At 40.3% G+C, this 15,399-nt stretch overlaps 1 protein-coding gene across 4 annotated transcripts in view; it reads right to left on the bottom strand.

The window, feature by feature from the left end:
- LOC138750156 (insulin-like growth factor 2 mRNA-binding protein 1) overlaps positions 1 to 15,399 on the bottom strand; it is a 129,280-nt gene that overhangs the window by 90,356 nt on the left and 23,525 nt on the right. Inside the window, exon 1 of one of the 4 annotated variants that reach the window (XM_069912300.1) lies at positions 11,565 to 11,626. The exons of the other annotated variants lie outside the window; for them this stretch is intronic. The gene's annotated coding sequence lies outside the window, so the exon portion shown is untranslated. Of the gene's footprint in view, positions 1 to 11,564; positions 11,627 to 15,399 lie in introns of those variants that run through there. 4 annotated transcript variants of the gene reach the window in all.

Here is a 15,399-nt window from a genome sequence, read left to right as displayed (position 1 = left end):
TAAACCACTTGTACAAACTAAATTATCAACCACTAATAAAGAAATTGCGGGAATACTTAGAACATTGGAAAGAATTACTGTTAATGTTGATAGGGAGGGTAAACTGCTTTAAAATGAACGTGTTCCCAAGGATACAATACATTTCAAACATTACCAATTCCCTAAAAACAGAATTTTTTTTAATGAACTAAAGAGAATAATATGGAAATTCTTGAGGAAAGGGAGGAAACTGAGGGTAGCATTAGATAAATTAAAAGAGAGGTATAATCAAGGTGGTTTGCAGTTACCAACTTTAGAAATTATTATGGAGCCGCACAATCAAGGTATTTATCAGATTTTTACCAGACAAGGGAAAAACCAGACTGGACTAAGATAGAACTAGATAAAATAGGGGAGAAGGTACTGGAACTTATACTTATAAGTGGGATGAAAAGCTGGTGCAATATAAAAGCTCATAATTTACTTAATACACAGAAGATCCACTTAGAAAGGAAAAAAATTAATTACCAAATACCAAAATTATTATTGATTTAAAATCCACTAATCCATTTTACAATAGATAACCTTTCCTTTAGAGAATGGGAGAGAAAAGGAATCAAAAGAACAGAAAATTTTTTTTTGGGAAATAATTTATTAACTTTTGAACAGTTAAAGTACAAATATGGAATGGTACAATATTTACATATTATCAATTGAAATCTTATTTAAAGGATAAATTGGGAAACAGATTAAGATTACCTGAAGGAAGCAGCTTTGAATATGTGATTACAGACACAATGACAATTAAAAGATTTATACAAACGTACATTAAGCTGAAAGATAAGGAAAATTATGAAATAAACTATAAACCTAAGCAGAAGTGTGAAAAGGATTTAAACATAAAGATAAAAAATGAAGTATGGGAAAATTTATGGTCTGGAACTATGAAGAATACAATAAACATAAGGTTACGCATGATACAGAATAATTGGATACACAAGGTATATATCACTCCTCAAAAATTAAAAGAATGGGATTCAACATTATTGGATAGATATTTTCGCTGTCACCGGGCAGCAACCTCCTTTGAAGAAGACCACAGAGCCCACCTCACTGACAAAAGACAAAGGAGGAAAACCCAACACCCAACCCCAACCAACCAATTTTTCCATGCAACCGCTGCAACCGTGCCTGCCTGTCCTGCATCGGACTTGTCAGTCACCAAAGAGCCTGCAGCAGACGTGGACATACCCTTCCATAAATCTTCATCCGCGAAGCCAAGCCAAAGAAGAAGAAGGAAATAGGAACAACATTACATGCAACTTGGGCATGTACGAAAGTAAATACATTTTGGAAAGAACTAAATTAGATACTAAATAAAATGACAAAATATAACATGCCAAAAAAAAAAACAGAAATCTTTCTTTTAAGTAACATAAGAAGTAAAGAATTAGGCCTCAAATGGATAAACTCTGGAAGAAGATTCATGTAGAAAGAAATAAAACAAATTATCAATTACCAAAACTAATATTGACGCAAAACAAGTTACTCCCTTTTACAATAGATAACCTTTCCTTTAGAGAATGGGAGAAAAAAGGGATTAAAAGAATAGAAAATTGTTTTTCAGGAAATAGATTCTTATCCTTTGAACAAATGAAAGATAAATACAATATAACTCAAGATACAGCACTGGCATATTACCAGTTGAGATCCTACTTGAAGGATAAATTAGGAAGCAGTTTGAGTTTGCCAGAGGGAAGTAACTTTGAATATGTGATTACAGATACAATGATAATCAAAAGATTTATAACAAATATGTATATTAAACTGCAAGAAAAGGAGAATGAGGAAACAAATGGTAAAACTAAACAAAAATGGGAACAGGATTTAAATATAAAGATTAAAAAAGGAAACATGGGAGAAGTTATGCTCTGGAACGATGAGAAATACAATAAATACGAGGTTACGTATGATACAATATAACTGGATACACAGGCTATACATTACACCTCAAAAGTTAAATAAATGGGACCCAACAGTATCTGATAGATGTTTTCGATGTAAAAAAGAAATGGGAACAACAATTCATGCAATCTGGTCATGTGAAAAAGTAGAAAAATTTTGGGAAGATCTCAATCAGATATTAAATAACAGAAAACAATATACCAAAGAATCCAGAGATCTTTCTCCTAAGTAACATAAAAAACAAAGAATTTGGAATTGATTTGGAGGATGCACAAAAAAAGATTTGTTAAGATAGCTCTAGCCGTAGCAAAAAAATGTATTATGTCAACCTGGAAATTGGAAGATAATTTGAAAATACAACAATGGTATATAGAAATGAATAAATGTATTCCATTAGAAAAAATAACATATAGTTTAAGAAATAATATTGAAATATTCGAACAAATATGGGAGCCTTATATTAAACACAATAGCGAAAACCTACCGGGGACAATCACTACCTAAGTTAACGGAAGGAAAAGGAAATGAAAAGAATGGACTCAGTGGAATTTCTCGTGTATTTTTATTGAATGACAACATTGTCTGACTGGTTTAATGTATCCTAGATTTTATACCTTAAATGGACGGGAGGTGGGAGGTGGGGAGGGTGGGAGGGGAGGGGGGGGAGAAAATGACATTGTATATGTGTGAAAAGGAAAAAATGTGTATCATGGTTAATGTGATTTATGGTGTGAAAAATAAAAAATTATTTTTAAAAAAATGGATAAACTCCAAAAAAAATTATTATGATAGCCTTAGCAATATCAAAAAGATATATAATATCCACTTGGAAAATGGAAGAGAGCAAAAGAATACAGCAATGTTACATGGAAATGAAAAAAGAATAAATGTATTCCATTGGATAAAATAACATAATTATAAAAAATAAAGTCACATTGTTTGAACAAATTTGGGAACCAAACATGGAATATAACAGAGAGAGCTTGCCTACGAACTCCATCCCCTAAAATGAAAATGATAAGAAGACAAAATGACTAGATTCAGAGTGTAACAAATAGATGACACATTTTTCTTGTTTATTTTCCTTTGTATGAAGATATTGTTTATGGTTTTATTGTATTGTACACTCTACATCACCTTTGTTGACCTCACCAAAGCCTTTGACACCGTGAGGAGGAAAGGGCTTTGGAAAATACTAGGGAGCATCAGATACCCCCCAAAGTTCCTCAACATGGTTATCCAACTGCACGAAAACCAACAAGGTCGGGTCAGATACAGCAATGAGCTCTCCGAATCCCTCTCCATTGACAATGGCGTGAAGCAAGGCTGCGTCCTCGCACCAACTCAAGCCATGAAAGATCTCAACAATGAAGATGCTGTTTACATCCGGTACCGCACAGATGGCAGTCTCTTCAATCTGAGGCGCCTGCAAACTCACACCAAGACACAAGAGCAACTTGTCGGTGATCTACTCTTTGCAGACGATGCCACTTTAGTTGCCCATTCAAAGCCAGCTCTCCAGCACATGACGTCCTGTTTTGTGGAAACTGCCAAAATGTTTGGCCTGGAAGTCAGCCTGAAGAAAACTGTGGTCCTCCATCAGCCAGCTCCCCACCATGACTACCAGCACCCCCACATCTCCATCGGGTACACAGAACTCAAAACGGTCAACCAATTTACCTACCTGAGCTGCACCATTTCATCTGATGCAAGGATCGACAAAGAGATAGTCAACAGACTTGCCAAGGTAAATAGTGCCTTTAGAAGACTACACAAATGAGTCTGGAAAAACAACCAACTGAAGAAACCCACAAAGATCAACATGTACAGAGCCATTGTCATACCCACGCTCCTGTTCGGCTCCGAATCATGGGTCCTCTTCTGGCATCACCTATGGCTCCTAGAAAGCTTCCATCAACGCTGTCTCCGCTCCATCCTCAACATTTATTGGAATGGCTTCATCACCAACATCGAAGTACTCGAGCTGGCAGAGTCCGCAAGCATCGAATCCATGCTGCTGAAGACCCAACTGTGCTGGGTAGGTCACGTCTCCAGAATGGAGGGCCATCGCCTTCCCAAGATCGTGTTATATGGCGAGCCCTCCACTGGCCGTCGAGACAGAGGTGCGCCAAAGAAGAGGTACAAGGACTGCTTAAAAAAATCTCTTGGTGCCTGCCACATTGACCACCTAGTGGGCTGATATCGCCTTCAACCGTGCATCTTGGCACCTCACAGTTCGGCAGGCAGCAACCTCCTTTGAAGAAGACTGCAGAGCCCACCTCACTGACAAAAGACAAAGGAGGAAAAACCCAACACCCAACCCCAACTCACCAATATTCCCTTGCAACTGCTGCAACCGTGCCTGCTTGTCCCATATCGGACTTGTCAGTCACCAATGAGCCTGCAGCAGATGTGGACATACCCCTCTATAAATCTTCGTCCTCGAAACCAAGCCAGATATGTTGAATATTTATGGGTGTTAGAGGGGGGTGGGTAGAGGGGAGGGAGAAAATGCCACTGTGTAAATTTAATGAGAAACGTTTGTACATATTTAGGTTGATATGGTTCACAGTGTGAAAAATTTAAAAAAAACATTTTATGACATCAGTTCAATTAACACCTACTTGTGAAAGATGCTTACATTCTACTGAGATCTTGCAATGTGAATTCTTCAGTCTTTCTGTTTTAAAATGTGTGTATGTGTGTATGTATGTGTCCTAGTCTAAATCTTATAAATTCTCCCCACATATTAATATTGTTACAGTATCTGCTTTCTCTTTTTGAATTAACTCTTTCCTTGACAAAGAGAAATCCTTACTCTCACAATTACCCTGCTCATTCAAACCTATTTCAAAAGCAACTGAATCTTCCTCAGCTCTAATCATTTTCTTAGTTACAGACTTTGTTACAGCACATGCAGGATATATTTCACAATTCTCTTCAACCTCATCCTTCCTAGGCTGATTTGTTAATCTCAAACCTGTCCCTACTTTATCCTCTGCCAAATCATTCCCTAATAAAAATGAGACACATAGGTAACATAGGTAACTTGAAATTACTCCAAATACAACAGGTCCTTTAACTAATTCTGAATTTAACACAATCTTGTGAAGAGATATTGATTCTACCTCACCTCCAACACCTTTAATCAAATCAAAACCTGTGGCAGTCCTTTAAAACACTTTCCAACAACAGTGACTGAGCACCCCTAGTATCTCTAAGAATTTTAACTAGAACCTGTGATTCTCCCTCTTTTACTGAAATAAAGCCCTCTGACACAAAAGGTTTGAAAACATCCATGACACCTTTACCAGGTTTGGAACATCGGTTCTCCTTAAATTCAACTGTTTGAATACATGTTTCTGGTAAAACTTCCTTTTCTCATCTCTTTTTCAATACTAGACAATTCACAATAACATGAACAGGTTTCTTATAAATATGATTTATAAATCCAGAAGTTCTGTCCTTTCCCACTTTACCTTCATCTTTTCTCTTAACATTCTCTCCAGACTTAATATTAGGTTTACTAGTTCTGAACAGGCTTATTCTGTTCCACATTAACTCTCTGAAAATGCCTACTATTCTGAGATGTATTTTTGTGAAATAGGAAAAATTCATCCGCTGATCTAGCCATTTGTCACCAAGTCCCCACGTCACTCTCATCCAAGTATAATTTAATTTCATTTGGAACACACCTTTTAATTTCCTCAATTAATATCAATTCTCTTAATCTGACAAAATCATTATTTATTCCTTTTGAGATGAACCACAGTCACACCAGACAGATTTCTTCAGTACCAAATCCATATAAGATTGATTCCATCAGACTCCTAAACTTTTGTCTATTTGCTTCTGAAACCAACTCATAGGCTTTCAATACTGCTTGTTTAACAGTATCATAATTTGCCAACTGCTGTGAGTCAAGCTAGAGTATGCAATTTGTGCTTTTCTCTACAATCTTTTCTTTGGCTTGGCTTCGCGGACGAAGATTTATGGAGGGGGTAAAAAAGTCCACGTCAGCTGCAGGCTCGTTTGTGGCTGACAAGTCCGATGCGGGACAGGCAGACACGATTGCAGCGGTTGCAAGAGAAAATTGGTTGGTTGGGGTTGGGTGTTGGGTTTTTCCTCCTTTGCCTTTTGTCAGTGAGGTGGGCTCTGCGATCTTCTTCAAAGGAGGTTGCTGCCCGCCAAACTGTGAGGAGCCAAGATGCACGGTTTGAGGCGTTATCAGCCCACTGGCGGTGGTCAATGTGGCAGGCACCAAGAGATTTTTTTAGGCAGTCCTTGTATCTTTTCTTTGGTGCACCTCTGTCACGGTGGCCAGTGGAGAGCTCGCCATATAACACGATCTTGGGAAGGCGATGGTCCTCCATTCTGGAGACGTGACCCATCCAGCGCAGCTGGATCTTCAGCAGTGTGGACTCGATGCTGTCAACCTCTGCCATCTCGAGTACTTCGACGTTAGGGGTGTAAGCGCTCCAATGGATGTTGAGGATGGAGCGGAGACAACGCTGGTGGAAGCGTTCTAGGAGCCGTAGGTGGTGCCGGTAGAGGACCCATGATTCGGAGCCGAACAGGAGTGTGGGTATGACAATGGCTCTGTATACGCTTATCTTTGTGAGGTTTTTCAGTTGGTTGTTTTTCCAGACTCTTTTGTGTAGTCTTCCAAAGGCGCTATTTGCCTTGGCGAGTCTGTTGTCTATCTCATTGTCGATCCTTGCATCTGATGAAATGGTGCAGCCGAGATAGGTAAACTGGTTGACCGTTTTGAGTTTTGTGTGCCCGATGAAGATGTGGGGGGGCTGGAAGTCATGGTGGGGAGCTGGCTGATGGAGGACCTCAGTTTTCTTCAGGCTGACTTCCAGGCCAAACATTTTGGCAGTTTCCGCAAAGCAGGACGTCAAGCGCTGAAGAGCTGGCTCTGAATGGGCAACTAAAGCGGCATCATCTGCAAAGAGTAGTTCACGGACAAGTTTCTCTTGTGTCTTGGTGTGAGCTTGCAGGCGCCTCAGATTGAAGAGACTGCCATCTGTGCGGTACCGGATGTAAACAGCGTCTTCATTGTTGGGGTCTTTCATGGCTTGGTTCAGCATCATGCTGAAGAAGATTGAAAAGAGGGTTGGTGCGAGAACACAGCCTTGCTTCACGCCATTGTTAATGGAGAAGGGTTCAGAGAGCTCATTGCTGTATCTGACCCGACCTTGTTGGTTTTCGTGCAGTTGGATAATCATGTTGAGGAACTTTGGGGGACATCCGATGCGCTCTAGTATTTGCCAAAGCCCTTTCCTGCTCACGGTGTCGAAGGCTTTGGTGAGGTCAACAAAGGTGATGTAGAGTCCTTTGTTTTGTTCTCTGCACTTTTCTTGTTGACATCACCTTTGTTGACCTCACCAAAGGACTCTACAATACACTTTGAGCATAAAAGGTCATTTTTCTTTTGGCCATCTTGAGCTCACAGCAACCTTTTCAAAAAACTGAAAATATTTATCTATATCTCCCTCATCAAAAGGAGGAACTGGATTTATCTCTCTACTAGCCAAAATCCTCTCATCAGGAGTTACAGCCTCAATTATCTTACTTTTCTCCCTCTCAATTTGTTTCTTCTCTAATTGAAATTGTCTGACCCTTTCAATCTTTTCCAAGTCATGTTTTCTTTGTCATACATCATCCTCCCTGTTTTCAGCTACCTCTAATTTTTCCTCCATTTTTCAACTTCTTCTAACTCATGTTTTTCAGCCTCTTTTCAGCTTTGTCTGCCTCATATTCTCTGCTTCTCAACCTCCAACACCTTTCATATTTCTCTCTTTTTCCACCCTCGATTTCTCCGATTCTAATCTATCCTGTGAAAAATTTTCTCTCGACAAATTTTCCCACATATAATATTTCACTATAATCCTCTTTATTTGTATTTTCCTCATCCAACTTCAGTCAGTTTTAATGCCTTAGAAATAACCACCAGTTCCTCTTTTCTCTTGTTACAGCTCTGCAGGTGATCATTGTGACAAAATGTATTAACATCCATTGCTGCTGTAATTACACAATCAAACTTTAAATTGGCTTGAAATAAATTCCAATTAACTAATAAATCACAAAAACTCAAATTCTCAAATTAAACAGATGAGCCCAGAGGACTCATAAACCCAGTAGCAGTAGATATTCACCAAGACAAATGGTTACTTAAACAAAAGTTGCTTTTAATTATATTTAAACATGAAAACAGAATCAAACTTTTCAAACTTTAACAACTTTTATTAACTTAACTTAACCTAACCTAACTTAACTCCCTTCTAAATTGTAAGCGCATATGTATGTAATGTGTGTGTAAGTTCAGAAAAATTCTTTGGTTCACAGTCCAATCTCACTTCTCATTCCTCCAAGTTCACTGGTTGCAGGCAATTCTTATACTGTGCACAGAATTTAATATGTATAAAGTTCACCAGGCTTTTGTGCTTGAAAGGTATATGGTTACTGCTCAGGAAGATTCTTGTAGGTTTTGTAGAGAGAGATGTGTTGTTCCAGGACATTTATAACTGAGGTACTTCCCTCAGTCACCTCAGTATCTTGCTGATGAAACTTGCCCCATCTGGGTTCTCCAGATGATAACCTCTTTCTTTCAGGTCACCACAGAGTTCCTTTTTGTTTCTCTTATTCCATGCAAAACATTAGACAGCTAGTCCTCTCCTCTTGCATGAACCACAATGGCTTTGACCAGGCTGTCTTCCAAAAGCTTGCCAGCTTGTCCTGTTTCAGTCTAGCATCCTCTGCTGGCTGACACTTGTAAGTGATCTCTGCTTCTCTCTTTCTCTCACACACACACACACACACACACACACACACACACACACACACACACACACACACACACACACACACACACACACACACACACACACACACAGATCAAGAGAAAGCTTGTTTGATTCTTTCTTCTTGCAAAACCACATGACCCTATTACAACAGCAAAACTCTCCTGCGGACAATAGCGGCTCCAGCCTCCCCTTTCATCTGTTGCCTTGGTAAATGATGTCTCGAGCACTCTTCAAAGCTCTTGCAAAAAAGGAGTGAGCAGCCATTATGTCTCCAGTATTTCAAATAAGATCTATTTTAAAGTGTTTGTTTGTGAACCAACACTAAGTCTTTTCCCAATTTATCTCTCAAAATATACTCTGTCACAGTACACCCAACTTATAATAGAGAACATATAAATTAAATCTAGAATATATGCATGAACTTTTTATGTTATTGCATTATAATGCTAATATGTACTTTCTCTATTTACTGCTATTTTTAATACGTACTGTACAGTTTACATTTAATAACTATGGTATTTAGACATGTATGTGTACAAGATAGAGGTTTAGGTAAATATGTCATGGTCTCTTATGTTGCACCATATATTTCACCTATAAAGAATGATTTGCCTAAATCCATTTGCATCCCCACTTCAGAACATAACGTGGATGCAAGTCGATGAGCATTCCACCTGCATTCACTCACACACTGCTTACTTACTCACCCCAATCACACCGCCACTATGTCACTGTGCCTCCCCTCTCACCCAGTCTCCCTCCACCATTAAGCCCCCACAAAATACATTCACTGTCAGATTATGAGAGAAAGGGCTCTTTTTTTTTACATTTTAGAGATACTGCTCAGTAACAGGCCTGGGCTGCCCAAATACACCAACTCACCTACAAACTCCATTGCTATTTGGAGCAGGAGAGGAAGTTGGAGCAAATGGAGGAAACCCACGCAGACATGGAAAGATCGTACAAACTCCTTACAGACAGCACAGGATTCAAACCCAAGTCACTGGCAATGTAAAAGCATTGAACTAACCACTACACCAGTGGTTTTCAAACTTTTTGTATCCACTCACATTCCATTTTAAGAAATCCCTATGTCATCAGTGGTCTGTGATTACTAAAGGATTGCTTAAGGTGGGATGTGAGTGAGAAGAAAATGTTTGAAAACTACTGTTTTAATTGTACTTCATTGACTCATTATGTGCACCATTTCAGAACTCCAAGGAAACAGGCCAATGACAATTTTTCTCAAAGAAAATATTTCAGTAACAATTGGGTCTAGAGCAGTGATTCTCAACTTTCCCTTCCCACTCACGTCCCTAAAGCAATACTTACTAATCACAGAGTACTGATGTATAGGGAATACTTAAAGTGGTATGTGAGTGAAAGAAAGTTTGAAAACCATTGCACTGCGCTAGCTGAGCCACCCAAAAGGAATTTTAATTTGCCTTCTTTTTTCAATGAAGTGATGCTATTTGTGAATTAATAGTTGTTTTTATTGGATAGGTATTTCAGATATTTATCATGGTTCTCTCTATCCAATAGGAATAGGATGGGGCTCATGCCCATCAATCAATCAGTTCATGTGTGATTTACATCTCCTATCATTGATCTGCCATCCTTCCTCATTCCTTCATTTCCATAATAAACTGTTTTCCACTCTAATGCCTGTTAGTGAGGGTGTAAATCAAGACAGATATGCATGTGCAAGTGGGTTGCTATGGTTTATATCAGCCATTCTCAACAGGGGCCCTATGCCCACCCCTCTGCCCCCCCCCCCCCAACTCCCCTGGGGCATTAGCACATTGAAGTAAAAACACTGAAAAGCTGGAGTAACTCAGCAGATCTTTTCAGCATCTACAAGAGATGCTGATGTTTTGGGCAATATTATCTTACGTTTTTGTATAAATGCTTTTAATGTAGTTGGTAGGAGAGAAATATGGAAGAAACCAAAACTTGGACAGCTTGGTAGAAATGTGCAAAGAGTAAAACACCAGGATTGAAGTAAAGGCACAAAGCTGGAGAAACTCAGCAGATAAAGATACATAACTTGTCTTTTTTCACCTCATGTAACATATACATTTTTTTTATCTTGTCTGTGGGATAGAAGTTCCAAAACTTCACTTCTTCATAAGGAAGGATGGGCAATGAACTTCGAACAGAGCGAGAGGGCAGAAGCATGGTTAGCATAGTGGTGAGTGCAAAGTTGTTTACCAGTGGTTAGTGCACTAGTGATCGGGACCAAAGTTCAAATCCCATGCTATCTGTAAAGAGTTTGTATGTCCTCCCTGAGAATGTGAGGGTTTCCTCCCACTGTTCAAAACGTACCAGGGGTTATAGGTCATTTGGTTGTAAATTGAGCAGCAAAGGCTTGTGGGCTGAAATGGCCTGTTACTGTGCACCATGTCTAAATTTAAAAATAACCAATGCTTTTGGCTTGAGACCTTCATCAAGGTATGTAAACTATCATGATGAAGGTCTCCAGCCCAAAATGTTAATTAAATATCTTTATTTTTGCTATATAAAGTACACTATTTGACCTGCTGAGTTTCTCCAGCACTGTGTGTTTACTAGAAATATACAAACCTGGCTGAGATAGCAGAATAAGTATAGCTTTCTTATAACATCAGAATCAGAATTTATTGCCATGAACAACAGCATCTTAATCCAAACACTGATACTATACATCTTATAACATTACTATATAAAAAATAAAAATAATAGTGCATAAAATAAGGCAGTATATTTGGTTCATTGACTATTCAGAAATCTGATGACAGCAAGGAAGCTGTCCTTATGCCGCTGAGTACTCACCTTTAGGCTCCTGTAAGTTTTTCCCTAATGGTAGCAGAGTGAAGAGGGCATGGCCTGAGTGATGGGGGTCTTTAAAAGTAATGTTTCATGGACAGAGGCTGCTTTATTAAGTCACCACCTTTAGCACAGTCCTCAATGAAGTGAACGATGTCACAGGCTGAGTTAACAATGCTCTGGAGTTTATTCTTGACCTGACAGTTGCCTCCTTCATACCAGCAGTGATGCAACCAGCCAGAAAGTTCTCCATGGTACACCTGTACACGTCTATGAGAGCCTGAGTTGACATATTGAATCTTCTGAGTCACCTCACAAAGTATAGCTGCTGGCAAACATTCTTGGTGATTGCATCAGTGACAAGGCTCTACGACAGATCCTCAGAGATATTGGCACCAGAAATTTGAAGTTCTTGACCTTCCTCCACTACTGAGCCCTCGATGAGGACTGGGTCATATTCCTCTGACTTCCTCCTGAAGCCCACAATCATTTTCTTGGTTTGCTGATATTGAGTGCAAGGTTATTGTCATTACACCATTCAACAAGCTGATCTGTCTCCCTCCAGTACATTTCCTCAATGTCATTTGTGATTCTGCTGACAACTGTGTTTCCATCAGCAACTTGAAGATGGCATTGGAATTGTGCCTGGCCACACAATCATGGGTATATAACGAGTAGAGCAGTGGGCTATTTATGATCAGTGAGGAGGAGACTTTGTTTCCAATGCGTACTGACTGTGGTCTTCCAATGAGAAAACTAAGGGTCCATTTATGGGTGGTGTGGGGTGCATGGGTACAGAAGCCCAGAGTTTGTAGCTTCTTGACTAGCACTGAGGTATTGAAAGCTGAGCTGTAGTCGATGAAGAGCAGCCATATGTATGAGCTGCTGTTTTTGAGGTGAATCAGAGATGAGTGGAGAGCCAATGATTCTGCATTTGTTGTGGAGCAATTGTGACAATAGGAAAATGTAGTGGGTCCAGACCTTTGCTTAGGTACATGTTAATTCTGGCCATGACTTACCTCTTAAAGCATTTCATCACTGTAGATGTTAGTGCTTACTGGGTGATGGTCATTGAGGCAGCTCACACTGCTCTTCTTGGGCACCAGATGACGATGCCCTTTTGAAGCAGGGGAACCTCTGAATATCGCATTTACACTCCAGCTAGTTGGTTGGTGCAGATTTTCAGTACCCTGCCAGGTACACCATCAGGGCCTGATGCCTTGTGAGGGTTCACCCTCTAGAATTATGTTGTAATGTCGCAATCAGAGACATATCACAGAGTCCTCAGCCTTTTCAGGGATTCTAGTAGGCACTGTTTGGTTCTTCTTCACAAAAGTGGTCACAGAAGGTGTTGAGTTCAGTGGGTAATGTAGCATCACAGCCATGTGAGAGATGAGTAACACTGATCTAAAAGAAAAGTGAGGATTGTGAGAGATGAGTAAAACTGATATAAAAATATGAAGATGAGGAAACTAATATAGATATATGTGTAATGAATAAAGCCAGTATGAACAGGATAAGAATAGATATTAGAATGTAGGAAGTAAAGTTAGTCTGAATAAGATAAGGGTCTTCTAGCCCTAGACAGAATTAGCAAGTTCTGCATATGAAGAGGTTGTAGCCCTGAGAGTTGGAAGGTGTGAATTAGAACAAAGGCAGGTTTGTGAATAAGGACAATAAGGATAATGACATGATGGGACACCGACAGGATACCCCTGGTTCACGTAGGCAGACAGGATTGCCTAATGCCAAACTCATCCAGGAGGCAGAAGAATGTAAGAGTGAGGGCATTCCTATACTGAAATCAACTGTATAAAAGTTGGGTGAGCCCCAATGTATGTGTATTCCCAGGGTAAGGGGAAGCACCCAATTTTGCATTGTTGTATAATAAATGTCGACCTCCATCGAGTCCACGCTGCTGAAGATCCAGCTGCGCTGGATGGGTCACGTCTCCAGAATGGAGGACCATCGCCTTCCCAAGATCGTATTATATGGCGAGCTCTCCACTGGCCACCGTGACAGAGGTGCACCAAAGAAAAGGTACAAGGACTGCCTAAAGAAATCTCTTGGTGCCTGCCACATTGACCACCGCCAGTGGGCTGATAACGCCTCAAACCGTGCATCTTGGCTCCTCACAGTTTGGCGGGCAGCAGCCTCCTTTGAAGAAGACCGCAGAGCCCACCTCACTGACAAAAGGCAAAGGAGGAAAAACCCAACACCCAACCCCAACCAACCAATTTTCCCTTGCAACCGCTGCAATCGTGTCTGCCTGTCCCGCATCGGACTGGTCAGCCACAAACGAGCCTGCAGCTGACGTGGACTTTTTACCCCCTCCATAAATCTTCGTCCGCGAAGCCAAGCCAAAGAAGAAAGATAATAAATGTTCTTTGTTCTTAATTTTTGTCTCGATCAATTTCTGTGAAGGTACTTCTGTTTCTAACAGCCATCTATGATGTTTGTCCTCACTTTGTTAGCTGTAATGGCCTGCACTCTCTGCCATAGCTGTGTGTATCTGTGTGTATTTAGCTTCCTCTATAATTGTCCTTTGCTTCCGAGATGACCTTTTGCAGGTTGTACCTGGACTTCTTGTAGTGAACCCGGTCCCCAGCTGTAACCATCATTGTTCTACAGCATCTACAGAAGCCAATTAATCCCTGGTCTCCACAGTGATGTTGGGATGAATGCTGGAGAGAAGAGGTGCAGGAGGAAGAGGGATGTAGTGAGACACAGATCAAGAGACCTGGAAGTTCAAACTTGCCAAGACTTCGCCTGGCAGAGGTCGGTGATAATTCAGGATTGGACAATAAATATTGTTTGCATTAAATCTGACTGACAGCTAATTGTTACCAGAGCTGCTAAGAATGGTAGGTGTAGTGAGGATGCATGTCAGCTGAGATGGGAATGAACAGTGGGAGCAGGTATGATGGGGCAGTAGCCTGCCCCAGGTCACAACTCCTTCTTTATAAAGCTTGAGTTCTCTGCGAGAACTTGAATTAAATTGTAAAACTACAGGTGGTTGGATTCACAACCAGAATGGAATGTCAATTTCCAAAATCTGATTGTAATCAGTGTGCGAACAGCCAGCAGCTGTGGTGTTAAACCAGTGACTAGGCAGGGTGGGTTAGGATGGGGGGAAGGGAGGGGAGGCAGTGAGTTAGTGATGTCCTCTCACGGGTCAGTGATCTCTCTCTGTCCCCCCTCACCCTATTCACTGGCACTGGGTTGAGCACAATAAGCCGAGGCCCCTTTTTTATGCTGGCAAGATCCTCTATTTCAGCTGCAGCAGATGTTGTTCAAAAACAATGAAGAGGCTCAAACACAACACCTTCGGCACAGCCACAGAGGTAGTAACAACAACAACTCGCACGCTCACAGCGCTTGTGACATTGGGCCAGGTGCTTCATGGATTACCTCTCAAACACTGTTGAACAAGATACGAGAGTAGGTGACCAGTGAGTGCCCATTCAAAGCGTGGTGGGTGGGAGATGGGAAGAGGCAGCAAAGTGCTGAAGATGAGTTGTCATACACTTTGTACAATGTGCAGAGGCACCAAAATTCTTATTTGCTGCCACTGAACCTCTACTTGGTTAAAAATGCACAACTACAAAAACAATAGTAAACTTCATTGAATTAAAAAGAGATAATAAATACAAAAATAATCAACAAATAAATGTTTACAGTTATCCAAGGGCAAAAAATCAACAATAATATATTGCATACAATTCTTTTATTCTATGACTGCATGCCAATATGCAGACACATGAACAGGTTCACGTGCGTGCAGTGTAATACACAGGTACATATAATTTGACCCAAGAACAGACACATGGTAACAGAGAAG

Source organism: Narcine bancroftii (genome assembly GCF_036971445.1).
Source record: "Narcine bancroftii isolate sNarBan1 chromosome 12 unlocalized genomic scaffold, sNarBan1.hap1 SUPER_12_unloc_2, whole genome shotgun sequence".
Classification (NCBI taxonomy): domain Eukaryota; kingdom Metazoa; phylum Chordata; class Chondrichthyes; order Torpediniformes; family Narcinidae; genus Narcine; species Narcine bancroftii.
Note: the sequence above shows the minus strand (reverse complement) of the source record. Positions and strands in the feature narration are given on the sequence as shown.